The sequence below is a fragment of the Stenella coeruleoalba genome, assembly GCF_951394435.1.
Source record: "Stenella coeruleoalba genome assembly, chromosome: 11".
Lineage (NCBI taxonomy): Eukaryota > Metazoa > Chordata > Mammalia > Artiodactyla > Delphinidae > Stenella > Stenella coeruleoalba.
This window is the reverse complement of record NC_137157.1, coordinates 46031877-46047482: the sequence shown is the minus strand read 5'-3', so window position 1 is coordinate 46047482 and position 15606 is coordinate 46031877. Positions and strand designations below refer to the sequence as shown.

General features: G+C 39.4%; 1 protein-coding gene across 1 annotated transcript in view; it reads right to left on the bottom strand.

Moving 5' to 3' along the window:
- Positions 1–15606, bottom strand: part of PTPRR (protein tyrosine phosphatase receptor type R) — a 378611-nt gene that overhangs the window by 329182 nt on the left and 33823 nt on the right. The window lies entirely within an intron of this gene.

The window sequence follows — 15606 nt, the reverse complement described above, 5'->3', positions numbered from 1 at the left end:
TAAAATATATATGGATTATAACAAAATATTACAGTCAATCTGATACTCGATATCTCATCCAAAGATGTTGACTTTATATATAAATATATCTAAGAATATTGGAGTGGAATAACCTTACAGATTTTGGAAAACACAATTTAAATGGAAAAGAATAACTTGGTTTTAGGAGCCACTTGGCACTACTCACTAATATTAGCAAGCTACAAAAAAACTGAGAAGCTAATGTTAATAGCACTTTTTAAAATTTGAAAATTACACTTTGATATTGGATACATTTTAAACAACTGAATTTGTTCTGAGTACTTTTGGCATGTAATTCAATCTTTCTGTAAAATACTGTTTTTCTCCCCTCCAGAACCTTATTCTTCCAAAATAGACTTTTGCTTTCTACACCTTAAGATAAATACACAAAATTCATATTCAAATAGTTTAATATATGTGCTAAAAATCATGTTCCACATTAAGCACATTAAACTGTTTATAGGATACAATCTATAATCTATACATACGCACCAATTAACTATACATTTTGATGAAACTTCCCAAACTAAAACAATTTGGATGAAGTCTAATAAGTTAACTATGTTTACATATTTTCGTATGTGAAGTCATCATTTTACAAATTACAATTTTTCATATCATCTTTAGGCTCTCTCATGGGAGAACAACCAACCAAAACTCTAATGGAAGGTTCCATAAACTTTCTATGGAAGAAATTCTTACTTCTCTAAAGCTTTGAAATGAGACTGTGAAACAAAAGTACATTCAGAAAAGACCCTGAGCACGCGGTGAGGGATAAAGGGAGCTGATCATAAGCAGTGTGGAGGGAGATGATGCCCCCCCACACACACACTGTGTTCTTGAAGAACAGAAATGCTCTCTGGGGCAGCGGGAAGATGGCAGCCCTACGCTAAATAGGTTCAGCTTTGCAATGACTGGCCCATCAGGATCAATCAGGTAGAGAACCTTGTAGAGCCAAACACTGAGTGGAGGCTTTGCATATTTAGAAGAAGCTGTTATATATCAATAAGACAATATGAATTTGAAGGCTAGAAAAAATTACATTGCTTTTGAAAGAACAAATATTTATGATGATACAAAAGCATTGAAAAAAAAATGTTGAGGCAACAAACTCAATAGAGCAAAAGGGGAGAGGGAGGTTGGTTGTCTAAACTGATTCTTCATTTACCCAGTTGCCTGAGTTAGAAAATTCCACCACTAACAAACATTTGGGAGAAAAGACAGAGCAAGATGTCAGAAACAAAGGCCAGTTGAGAAAAAGCTGAGAATGGGCAGGAAGCATGTTGGAGGAAATTAACTTGGCAGTAAGCTTGCTCTTATGAGAGCGGTCAGATAATTGAATATCCAAATGGTTTAGCAAGGCCAGAGGTAATACAGGCAAATCCTAGGACCAAGAAATACTAATTAATGTAAGCAGTGGGGGTCCATACAGCAACAATTCTGAAAGAAAATTTGGCATGGGGTAATCAAATCACAGTAGGTTCTGAACTGGGCCTGGCAGTTGAGAGACAGAACCTAACCTTCTAGGAGAGGTTACTGAGCCTTCTCAGTTGGGGTATCAGGAGCCAGCCAAGGAGCCAGGGTACATGGCGTCGTTAATAATCCATTCATGTATTCATTCAACAAATGATTCTGAATGCCCACTGTGTGCCAAGCACTCCTCTGGTGATGCAGTGGTACACCAGGCAGGCAGACCTCACACTCGAGGAGCTTATTTATGGTGGAGGAGACACACAGCTGGGGTTTTGGAAAAAAACTTTCATAACAGATAAAATCAGAGTCAGGAAATAAAAACAGGAGTCAGGAAAATCAGGGCCCTATCAGTTTTATAATATGGAAAATTGAGAAATTCTGATGTGCATACATGCCTAATTAACCACACCACAAGCAGTACAGGTGAATTAAAAACAAGATTAATCCCAAATCTCATCAGATTCTCCCATCTATCCTGAATCTCTCCCTCTCTATCACACACCTTATGATATTGCCAAGCCCTACAAATTCTACCTCTAAAATGCCTCTCAAATAAATCTCCTATTTCCCATGCCTCACTATTACTCCTCTACTTGTCTCTCATAATTTTTCATTAGCCTTAGATCTTTCCCCATTCAATCCAATTTGCACACTGATCCTAGAGTTCCTTTTCTGAACCATATATCTGACCGTGCTCCATTCCCTTGATCAAAAGCCTTCAGCAATTCCCCACTGGTAATTTTCAACATTATTTTCCACCCAACTGACAGGATAGATAAAATTGAAACCCACAATTCCAGGAATAGAGCCCAAATTTGAAAAATCTGAAAATATTTCTCAGGGAAGTGAAACAAATTTCATAGCATACTTTAGTTTGGGTAGGTTTGGGAACTCCCAAGCATTCACAAGAGCATTTTACAAGTGTTTGAGTAATAAATGGGGCCATTAACAATCCATTCATGTATTCATCCAACAAATGATTATGAATGCCTACTGTGTGCCAAGCACTCCTCTGGTGATGCAGTGGTACACCAGGCAGGCAGACCTCACACTCGAGGAGCTTATGGTGGAGGAGACACATAGGGAATGTTGAACAAATGAAGACTTATTTTTAATATAATTATTTATATTATAGTTGTTAAAAGTACTATGAAGGAGAAGGATAGCATGTGAGGACACTGCATAAAAAGGACTCCTCCTCTAACTCAGCAAAAGCGGTTGGGGGAAACTCACTTGATGAGATGATATTTTAACAGAGGTTTGAAGCAGGTGTAGGAGTTAGTCCTGGCAGATGAAAGAACTTGGGTAAGAGTTCCCAAGAAGTTTAGAATTTAGACAAGCGTGATTGCAGCCTAGTGAGTAAGAGAGAAAATGTCTTAAAATGTAAGATAGAGAGGCAGGAAGATTTCTGGAGTGAGTGGTTGAATTATGGTGTCTTATGACTGAAATAAGTAAGACTAGAAAAGGATCAGGTTTGGAGGCTGTTGGAGGACGGAAAGACATCAGTACCTGGGTTTAGTTTAGGACATACTGAGTTTCAGGAAACTGAGATATTCAAGTGGAGATGTCAAATGGGAATGGAACTCAGAAGAGACACAAAATTCCATTGTACATAGATCGTTAGGTTTCATTAGAAACAAGACGGTGTTTAAAGTCATCTTAATTTACCTAGGAAATGAACACAAAAGGAGAAGAGGGTCAATAACAGTCATAGAAATTCTAACATTAAAAGATGAAGACAGAAGGATTAGTTCCCATGTAGGACTGAAAAACTAAAGAACCGGAAGCTAACACACTATGGAAGCCAAGGGAAGTCAGTGATTCAAGACATAGGGAGTAGTTTACGGTATCAAAAGTGATGACTGGTCAAATGGGGCAAGAACTGTAATGTATCCATTGAACTGATGATCTCTCTCCTCCATAAAACTGTGACTCAAAACTATACTGTCAAGTTAAAGGTAAACCAGAGGCAAACTCAGCTGATCCCCCACTCCCAGGGGACTGCAAGGAAAATCCTTGGGGCTGAGAAGCAGCAGGGAAAAAACAGTTATTCATGGGACAGTGTGGAAATACACTGCCCTCCCCAGAAAAGGCAAAATTTCCTTATATACTTGGTTATGAAGATCATTTATAAGGACTCTTTGAAACCTACTGTAAAGGTAAATTCCTCCAGAAACAATCGCACTTGCTTTACCCCTAGGGCCTTGGGCAACTAGAATTTTAAAGTGAAACTATGACTTCAGGTTTTTGTATGTTTTTTTATTGGACAACTCAGGACTAAAAGTAGTTTCAAGGGGCAGATAAAATAAATAATATGACCTTGTATTATACCTGAAATAAACAAAAAAGAATTTATAGGAATGGAAAACATAATACTTGAAATAAATTTTTAAAAATTATTGAAGGGATTAACAGTAGATCAGATCCAGGGGAAGAGAGATTTGGTGAGCGGGAACAAAGTTCAGAATACAAGAAAGAAAAGCAAAGAAATTATGAAAAAGAGGTTAAAAATTAAAAATTTGAGAAGTTTAACATACGTACAATAGTAATTCTAGAAGGAGAGTAGAGGGATAATAAAAAAAATGCAGTATTTGAAGAGATAATACTTGATTATTTTCCAAAACTAACAAAAGGTAATAGTTCCCAGATTTAAGAAGTTCAAGCAGAATAAATTTTTAATGATCTATATCTAGAAATGGAATAATTAACATTTAGAATATTAAAGATATACAGAAGATCCTAAAAGCCACCGGATTACCTTCAGAAGACAGACATGAAGTGAAACCAAATTTTCCACAACAGTAATTAAAGCCAGAAAATTGTGTAATAATATCATCAATATACTCAAAAAACACAACTGCCAAAATGTGCTTTTGTACTCAGAGACTAAGGTACTTCTACACAAACAAAGAGAGATAGCGTGCCACTTTAAGGCCACTTACTAAGGGAAATTCTAAAGTAAGCATTTTAGGAAGAAAGTGACCCCAGACAGAAAGTTTGAGATGCAAGAAGGAATGAAAAGCACATAAGATTATAATTTTTTGAGTAAATCTAAATGAATATCAACTGTTTAAAACAATACTAATACTGTCTTGTAAAGTTAAACACCAGAATTAAATTACACAAAAACAGTAACGTATAAGAACGTGGGGTGAGGGGGATAAAGTTAAACTGTTCAAAGCCTTTTAAAATTATTATTATCCCAGAGAAAGTTAAAGTTATTGATTAAATTTAGATTTTAGTTTTCTTTAGTTTCAAAGGTAATCAGTAAGTAATAGAAACAGTATACAGCTTCTAAACTAATTGAGGGAGAAATGTAATGAGAAAAAAATTAGTTGTAAAGAAGGCAAGAACGGAGAGAGAAAAGAACCTAGAAAAAATAAGCAAATAGAATATATAAGACAGTAGATGTAAACCCAGATATATCATTAAACTAGACATACAGTCAGTGCAACTGACTAAATGATATAGTTAAGATTGTCAGAAAAAAGAGAACATCTAAAACACAGAAGAACAAAAGAAAGGAACAGTGAAATGTACCAGGCAAATTTTTTTAAGTTGCTATTTATCAAGGAAAAGATAAAAGTAAAAAGCATCACAAGATAGAGAGGATCTCTTCATCATAATAAGTGGTACAATTCACCAGGGAGATAAAATAATTTTAAGTGTGCATGCAACTAACTCCATGGCCTCAAACATATGATTAAAAAATTACAAAACACAAAAAGAAATTTAAAAATTCATGAGTATAAGACACGTGGCAATAGTACTTTCCAAAGACGGATGCAACAGTTAAATGATCCCACATCCAGGGGTGGACCCCATTTCTCCACGCCCTTGAGCCTGGGTGGGCCCTGTCCCTGCTTTGATCAACAGAATATGTGGGAGTAGTGCCAGGCCAGTTTGGGGCACAGCCCTTAACTAGCTGAGCAGTTTCCTCTTCCTTTCTCCTGAGTCTATGTGTATATGTCTCACAGAAGGAATAAAAGAGAGAGGGGAGAAAAATGAGGAGAGCAGTAAGAATGCGGAGGAAGTGTGTGCAAGCAACCTATCTGAAAGTCTGGCTATGATGGTAGCAGAAGGATGGAGCCACAACCTGAGGGAGATGAGGAGGTGGAGAGGAGGTTTTAGGTTTGTGGGATTTTTGTTTGTTTGTTTTGGTTTGTTTAAGGTGGGTGCTATTGGGTGTGTTTAAAATGTCTGAATACTGTCAGGAAGGATCCAGAATAACATCGAAGGTGGAGAGATAGGAAAAGATTTTACCGAAGAATCGACACCACTCAAGGAGGCAAAAGGAGCTGGGAGTCAGGGCACTTAAGAAGGGAGAATTCTTTCGCTGTGACTGAGAGAGCCATTAAGTTCCCCTCAGCCTGAGCAAACTTTAGACAGTTTTCTTCCTACTTATAGGCTCCTGATCTCCCTTTTCTTAGAGTATTTACTTTAGCGCAATTATGAATCCTTTCTGTGACTCTTTGAGATGTAAATTTTCTACCACCCAGGAATGTCCTTCTCAAGGACCTGGGAGCCATCCCCTTGAACTGTAATCATCAACAAGGATAGGGTCGTTATCTCCCAGTCTCAGTGGGAGGATAGGTGCCTGACTTCAATAAGTGCCAATTAGCAAACACAGATGATCTAACTGCATTGCCCAACCTCTTCCTAATGTCCTCCAGTATTTTTCCACTAGCTCACCCCAGCATTTAAAAACTCTCCCATTTTTTGTTTCAGCAGAATTGGGTTCAATCTCTCCCCCACAGTGCAAGAGTCTTGTCTAAAATCTTCCTTGCTGTTTTTAATGAGTGTCTGGTGCAATTTCTCTTTGACACCTGTAACAAGAGAGGAGAAAGGATGGGTACAGAGGCACTTGGGTTTGCAGATACAACCTCAGGAATTTGAAGGAGTTCCCTAAAATGGCCTTGATTAGCAACATATATATGAGGAAGTGTTACCTACTGAGAAGGAAAGAGTGCAAAGGTGTTCAAGGGCTTGAGGAAATTAGAGACGGTCTGCAACAGTCATTGTGGAGAAATGAGGAAGCAAACTGACCAGAGAAAGTCAGCAAGGATGCTGGAGAATATTGAAGGCCCAGTTGAGGCCAGCAGTGATGAATGTATAATGATACGACTGTGATAGCTCCCATTTTATAAGGGAGAAAACAACTAAATTTAGCTAATTGAACTTTGAATTTTGAACTTCATCACTAAATCTTTTCCTCACACTTTGCCTCTTCACAGAACATTAGGGTACTTTAGGGTAGTAAAAATACACCACATTTACCACAATACACCAAATCTTCATGTTTTGAATCCCCTCTTGCTTTTCTAAGATAGAGTCCAGTATGTCCTCAGGACCTCCCTCGCTGAATGTTCCACCGAATTCCTAAGGATGCTGCCTGTAACCCACGTGGGAGTCACTTCCTCTGAGAATTCTGGGGGATGGGGCATGGGGACTGTCTCACGTATAATCACTGCCCCTTCCAAGAGCCCCAGGTTCTGCTCCAGTGTCTGCTGCTGCTGCTACCTTTCTGTTCACCTGACTGCAGTCAGTCTTCTTCCCACAGGTAACGGTGCCGGCTGCTGACAACCTTCTCTGGTTCTTCCCGTCAGTAGGAAGGTTGCCACTTTTCATGATTAGCTTTTTCAGAGTGGCTTTCCCCCAGCAGAACAGCTGAGCCCCAGAGGACTAGTTCATTCTTTTTACCACAGCCTCTCCGTCCTAGAATATGGGGAAACTCCAGGTGTGAGGGGAGTAGCATGAGGCAGCAGAAGTCACATGCCTCCCAGGGCTGAGTTGGGTTTACTTTCTCCCTTGTGGTGACTGTCTCTCAAGGACCTCAGGGTCTCTCTTCCTCTAGTCCAGCTTCCTTAAGAGATCTTTCCCCTAGTCTGTGAGACAAGTGTGCATATATATGATCTCCAAACGTTTTGTTCATGGGCTCATGGACTTCACGCACAGGAAGGAATATAACTGATCATCTCTCCCCATGCCACTGGACAATCTAAGACAGTAAGAAGTGTCTAGAATATCACTTGCCCAAAGGTCCGTTGACTCAGCACACTGACAATCTCTGAGAGGCAGGTTTGCTTCATTTCACAGTCTCAACTCTGTCCTGTGTGCCATGGTTTGTTGGCCCCTGGTCTGTAAGTGTTATGAATGTTTGTGCCCTCCCCCCGACCCTAAATTCATATGTGGAAGCCATAACCCCCCAATGTGACTATTTGGAGACAGGGCCTGTGAGGAGGTGATAAAGATTAAATGAGGTCCTAAGGGGAGGGACCTAGTCCAATAGGGCTGGTGCCCTTGTAAGAAGAGGAAGAGGCACTAGCAACCTCTCTCCCTCTCTACCGTGTGAGGACACAGAGACACACCAACCCTGCTGGCACCTTGATCTTATATTTCCAGTCTCCAGAATTGTGAGTAAATAAATTTCTGTTGTTTAAACCACCTAATCTACGGTATTTTGCTATGGCAGCCCAAACAGACTAGGACAGTAGGATAAAACAGGATATGGAGGCTCTTTCATATGGAATTCAAGGCTGCCGGCAGCCGACTACTGCCCAACTTTGAAGTCTTTCTTATGCAAAACGTACTGTCCTGCTTATTTTTCTAACTGCCTGACTCTCTCCCCACTCCAACTTTTATTCATGTTTTAAGATCCCATTCTACTGTTACACTCTCTGAGAGACAGACGGCTGTCATGGGTTGAACTGTGTTGCCCCCAAAGATATGTTCAAGTCCTAACTCTCTGGTACCTGTGAACATGACCTTATTTAGAAACAGTCGTTGCAGACTTAATCAAGTTAAAATAAGGTCATACTGGATTAGGGAGGACCATGATGCAATGACTGGTGCCTTATAGGAAGAGGAAAATTTGGACATGACACACGGGGAGAATGCCATGTGACGATGCAGGCACAAACTGGAGTTATGCTGCCACAAACCAAGGAGCACCGAGAGCTAGCAGCAACCGCCGGAAGCTAGGAGAGGGGCATGGGACAGTCTCCTTCTACGTCCCCAAGGAAGAACAAAGCAGACACCTTGATTTCAGACTTCCAACCTCCAAAACAGTGAGAGAATAAATTTCTATTGTTTTAAGCCATCCAGTTCGTGATACTTTTTTTTTTTATGGCAGCCCTAGAAAACTAATACAATGACTGTCCTCACCCTTCCTCTAATCTCAACAAAATTAACTGCTTCCTGTACTCGTCGAATAGGGCCTTGTGATTCCTTCACTCTTAGCATAAATATTTATTGAGGGACACTGTGTACACCAAGCTCTCTGCTAGATGTTGAGAGTACAGCAGAGACCAAGATGCTGATTTCATGAAATCCAGTGGAAGAGTCAGGAAAAAAAAAATCCAGAAAACAGACAAAAATAAATGCACATTCAATAAAGGTGAAGAACAAAACAGAAATGGAGTTTAAAGTGGAGAACTCTGAGCGACCAAGAACTTTCTAAGGAGGTGACATTTAAGCCAGGGGACGTTATTTCTCGGTAGAGAAAAGAGCTAGCAGCAGAGTTCTGAGCCAGAAAAGCATTTAGCTCCTTGTGAGAAATGACAGAGACCAGACTGGGAGGGGCAGTGCTATGAGATAAGACTGGAGAGATTGGCAACGGCCTTCCCTGCAAGGCCTTATTAATGTTTTTGATTGCTCTGGTTGCTATGAATTGGATGGGGATGGCAGTGGCAGGAAAGGACATGTGAGGAGCAGACAGCAGGCTGTGGGTGGTCCAGGAGTGATAACAGCGTCTTAGACTAGGATAATGCCAACAGAGGGATGCAGATAGATTCCACGTAAACGCTGGAGTAGAAGCAGCAGGAGTTGCTGGTGGAGCAGTACATACCATTGTCACAGCAACGTCTAACATCTAGCTTTCCTTATAGACTTCAGGGTTTGGATGACAGGTATTGTCAGAATAATCCTTCAATTTCTAACACTTGGCATAAAACTCAGTGATCATTTGTTGAAATTAAAGAAAACATTTTCTGACTTTGCATCATGTAGACACAGTTTATGTCTAAGATCCAGGTAAGCCAGATGGCACAACCATAAAATTCAGGTGATCCAGGTTACTATGGGTTTATAATAGTTGTATTCTGAGATAATTGTTTCCAGGTCCTAAAGGGATGACTCTTACAATCACAGACTCTAGCAAATCACTTGAAATGAGACTGCTTTATTTGGGGGAAAGAGACAGAGGCCAAGTGGGTCTGAAAATCACTGTAAATTTCAATCATCTCTTAAGTCCTTTTCATTTTCCAGGAGCAATGGTTTGTATTATGGGGGCTTTAATTCAGCTTCTTTTTGGGTGGTCCCTTCTGGAGGGGGTTCCTCATGGTTAGCTCATCATATTGGTACCACCTCCTCGTTAAAGCAGGGTATGTGTTGAAGGGTCAATGTTAATAGAATCTGCAGCAAGATCACAGCTGGACAGCACAAAACCACATTAATTGACCAACATCTCTTTCCTCTTACTCGGTGTGCAGATCGTGTCTAACGATCAAGAATGGTCAAGACCGTGGTGCTATAGCTCTTTCATACATTCTGTGCATGTGGCATTAAACAGTCTCTAGTTCAAACCTGATTCCTTTTGAACTAAAAACAAGCCCTTAAGTCTTAAAATGTGGGCTATATGAACCACTGAGTACAGAGGTGAACTGCTGAGATGTCTTTTCCTGGGTTTGTTTCATCCGGGGCAGAAGTCACAGCAGGCAGCTCCCAGGCCAGATCCAGCCTGCTGCCATGGTTGGGTTTTTTTCCAAAAAAACCTTGAATAATCAGAATAGAATATTTTTAAATTACAAAATTGCATCTAAAAGATAGTCTGGATTTTGTGTTTCTTTTGAAAATAAAGAATGGAATCTCTAATAACGTGGGTCATGTATGTGTCCTGGTGGAGAGCTGAGTAGAAACCTCTCCTTCTGTCTGGGCTGTGCTGCCCATTCACTGCAGGCCCACTTCACTCATTTATAGCTCCTGATTGCCATCTCTGTGCTTTTTTATTTTTTTAAGTTAATTTTTATTGGAGTATAATTGCTTTACAATGTTGTGTTAGTTTCTGCTGTACAGCAAAGTGAATCAGTTATATGTATACATATATCCCCTCTTTTTTAGATTTCCTTCCCATTTAGGTCACCACAGAGCACTGAGTAGAGTTCCCTGTGCTATACAGTGGGTTCTCATTATCTACGGTAGGTTCTCATTATCTATTTTATACATAGTAGTGTATATATGTCAATCCCAATCTCCCAATTCATCCCACCCCCTCTCCCCCTTGGTATCCATGAGTTTGCTCTCTACATCTGTGTCTCTATTTCTGCTTTGCAAATAAGTTCATCTGTACCATTTTCCCAAATTCTACATATAAGTGATATTATACGATATTTGTTTTTCTCTTTCTCACTTACTTCACGCTGTATGACAGTCTTCAGGTCCAACCATGCCTCTGCAGCTGGCACTATGTTGTTCCTTTTTATGGCTGAGTAATATTCCATTATATATATGTACCACATCTTCTTTAGCCATTCCTCTGTTGATAGACATTTAAGTTGCTTCCACATCCTGGCTATTGTAAATAGTGCTGCAATGAACATTGGGGTGCATGTATCTTTTTGAATTATGGTTTTCTCTGGGTATATGCCCAGGACTGGGATTGCTGGGTCATATGGTAGTTCTATTTTTAAAGAAACCTCCATACTGTTCTCCATAGTGTTGTGCCATACACTAACAGTGAACGATCAGAAAGAGAAATCAAGGAAACAGTCCTATTTACCATTGCTTCAAAAAGAATAAAATACCTAGGAATAAACCTACCTAAGGAGGCAAAAGACCTGTACTCAGAACTAACTGTAAGATACTGATGAAAGAAACCAAAGATGACACAAACAGATGGAGAGATATACCATACCCTTGGATTGGAAGACTCAATATTGTGAAAATGATTATACTACCCAAAGCAATCTACAGATTCAATGTAATCCCTATCAAATTACCAATGGTATTTTTCACAGAATTAGAACAAAAAATTTTACAATTTGTATGGAAACACAAAAGACCCTGAATAGTCAAAGCAATCTTGAGAAAGAAAAACAAAGCTGGAGGAATCAGGTTCCCTGACTTCAGACTATACTACAAAGCTACAGTAATCAAGACAGTATGGTACTGGCACAAAAAGAGAAATATAGATCAATGGAACAGGATAGAAAGCCCAGAGATAACCCCATGCACATATGGTCACCTAATTTATGACAAAGGAGGCAAGAATATACAATGGAGAAAAGACAGCCTCTTCAATAAGTGTTGCTGGGAAAACTGGACAGCTACATGTAAAAGAATGAAATTAGAACACTCCCTAACACCATGCACAAAAATAAACTCAAAATGGATTAAAGACCTAAATGTAAGGCCAGACACTATAAAGCTCTTAGAGGAAAATATGGGACTTGTGTGCTTTTGTGTTTGTAATGCTTGCTTCTAGCATCAGTGCAACCATCAGGCACATCAAAACCTTGGTAGGAAGTGTAGGGCACCCCCCGGGTCACAGGTGAAAGACAGGGAAGGGCACCACAAAAAGCCTAAGCCAGAACACAGGACATTAAGGTTCAACGCTTCCCAAAGAGCACACTTCTTATTATTCCTGCTTGTTTCAAGGTGAAAAGCTGGGATTTACCTCCCCCTAGAGATGCCGCTTACGAAGCCTAGTCCCCTGCAGTTGTCCTGCCAGCAACTGTTTTTAAACTCACCTTCTAGCTTCTTGTTGACAATATGCTCAGAAAGGCAAAAAGATTTCCTTAACACATTTCGCAATACAATTTCAAGCACAGCATTCAGAAGCATTAGAAAAGAAGTGTTAGTCACTTTCTATAGACTCTGGAGTTTTATTTATATGTTTAATTGTTTTTTGAATAGGTAAAATAGTCACATGAGTCAGCATATCAAGACAAGAATTTGGATGAGAAAATTTCCCATGGGCACCCTTCTAAAATGAAACTTTCAGATCCTTCCTTGACAAGGTAGCTAAATAAATTCTACACGGGGTAATTTGGGAAAATGTATTCCAGGGTCAACAGATAAGCAGGTTCACTTTATAACAAAGGATTAGCACCCTTCAATTCAATTGAAATCTCCCAAGGAATTCAAAATGGTTTACAGATTAGCTCTCCTTTCCTATAGTTTCCATCTAAACTAAATGATCTCTCGTTTAAGTGGTTCTCAAAGTGAAATTTAAGAATTGCCATGACTACTACATGAGGCTTTATTTTTATAAGGCTAAAAGTGGTATAAAAATGATTTTGGTAGTATTTTTAAATCTCAATAGAGGATAGCAAATGCCCACTTCTCTCCTTTCCCATCTTTTCTCATACTTTCCCAGTGTGGGGAAAAAAAGCAACCAGACGAGCTGACAGACACAGTCAGGCAGAAAGAGAGTGACAGTGAGCAAAAGATGATTACAGAGAGAAAGACACAGCCAGGGGTATGGGAGGAGGGCCAGGAGGAAGAATACAAGAGGGAGGGAGAAAGATGTCACCAGGGAAAATCCAGGGTCAAGGAGAAACAGGAAGTGCAAGCCACCCAACGCCCACCCTCCTATGTCTGGGTTATGAGAGCAGGCTACTAGTTCTCTGGGTTGCCAAGTCTCAGTGCAATTCTAGTAGGGTTAGGCAGGGTGATTACATGGATAAATTTAGAGCATTAAATACCCCTAATCCTCCCCGCAAATTCCGTAGCCAGAACTATTAATGAGGAACTGAATTAACTAATTTTAGTTTTACTCCTACTCCCTCCTGATTAAGACTCGATCTGGGCCAATTTAGATGAGTTACTTAAAGCCAGATGTAAAGGCATTCTAGCTTGGCAGTTGTCCCGCATGGGGCAGATATATCAGACCTGGCTTTCATGGAAAAGTTCAATTTATCCAGATAATCTTTCTCCAATGATACAGGAGGATCAGTCTTTGGTCAAGGATAAACACGTAGTAGCTGGATTTTCTAGCTTGGATCTCCACATGGGTAATGCTTGAAACTAGTAAAGCCCAAATGATAGGTTCTATTCTGTTATACACCATGGAGAAAACTGTGCACAGTCTATATACTGATCACTCAGCATGTGTGATCATACACACAATGTGACATCTCTGATGGTCCCAGACATGTCACAGAGAGCCAGCTCACACGTTGAGCGCTCCTCTAGGCCATGTGTGGCACTGGGTCTTTCCCATGTTAACCAAGCACAGACAGCACCACCTCCAGAGCACCAAGTCACGGTGAGGGTTGATGGCTGATGATGGAGCAGCAATTCGCGTTGTGAATCAAGGAACAGAGCGGGTAGCATTCATCCTCTGGAAGAGAAACTCCTGTGCAAGGAAGTTGTTTCAAGCTGAGCATCAGAAAGGAGAGGATGATTGACAAACAGGAAAATATGCAGAAAGCATCCCAATTATTCACAAACTATATATAAGGTCACAAGCCCTTCTCCCAAACCTTGGGGCCAAAATGTTTTAGAATTCAGAATTGTATGTATTTCAGAAATGTACTAAAGTGTGTATATTACATAACCTCCCACCAAGGTCTGAAGTGGGACTGAGAAATCAAATGCACCAGTATTTTTGCAGCAAAATATGTGAATATTTACACTAAGTGGGATAAATAAACAACCCCAAATAGCCTCTGTCAGGTTAGGTCTGGTTTTACCCTCAAATAAGTTACAGAAAAGGCCTTCAGTTTTTTGAGCTTTTAGAGTTTTAAAAATGGATATAAAAGATTGTGGGCCTGTATGCTTTCCTTCAACATAAATTACCAGTTTGGTGATAAATATGCTACAGATTCTACCGCTGGTGCTTTTATTGCTACTCCATTTCCATGCTTTGCTTCCAAAACCACACTGCCACTCTGAGAGAACCACTGGTTGTACTACACATTAACGCACTGAGGGCACAAATTTATTCATTCAACTAGCATGGATGACTGATTTACTGAACACCTACTATGGGCCCACCTGAAACTAGGAACACACTAGGAATAGTGCCTCAGCTATTCTATTAAGTGATTCTCTGGAGCCAAAAGTCACATAGTCTTAAATTCTAGACTTCCCAGTTTACAAATGCTATTGAAAAAAAAAGGAAATACTTGGCTTTATACCTTCTACTCTAAGGATTTTGATGGTAAAATCTATTTTTAAATTTTTATTTTTGAATTATCTAAGAAAACACCACTGCTGATCGAGTTTATGTGAAATTTATCTTGAGCAGCAAGTAATACTAAAATGTCTGTTCTTGAATTATCTGGGATTTAAAAAATTCATTTAATTATTTTGATTGAGAGATAGGCTCTCTCCTTGCCACTCATTTCCTCTCTAGGAAAACATTTTATAAAACAACGAAGCACTAATCCAATATTTACTGATTATCCAAACAAATGAAAAATATAGCAAAAGATTTATTATGCCACGTAAGTTAAAACTTAGTTTAATTAATTTGAAAAATTACTATTTTATGAGGCACAGATTTAATTTGACACATTGGAACCAATGATTGCTATTTAAGAAACTGTTTTAATGTTTTTTTTTATTCCAATGCAATGCTTCCCATATTCCATCTTTGTAGAGTGGCTGTATTTTACCTTTAAGTATTAAAGTGGTCATCCAAAGGATTTTTAGCAGTCTTCCAGATTCGGAGTTCTTCTGGTTTGATAAACACAAGCCAGAGAATAATTTGAATAGGAAATTTGAAAGAGGGACAATAACACAAGATCATGTCAAAACAGAAAAAATAACACTAGTGATATAATTTGGCACTGAAGAAAGGATACGAAAACCATGGCTCTGAACTTACGGAAAATCAATCCAATATTTTTAGTTTCGTGCCAATACCTGGAACAAAGCTTTTAGCTTTGTTGGAACAAAGCTTTTAGCCATGTTGGAGTATGATTTACACCTTCATAATTTTCTGTGTCTTATGCCAGCAACCTATAGGAAAATCTAACCCGTGAGTTACAAGCAGACAATCTAGGCCTTCCATTTGATATGAGCAAATTCTATGAATAAAAGTGTTGCTAATTTTTACATTTCTTACGAATCCTATTGACCCAGGGAATGAATATTAGTGCAAAGCTT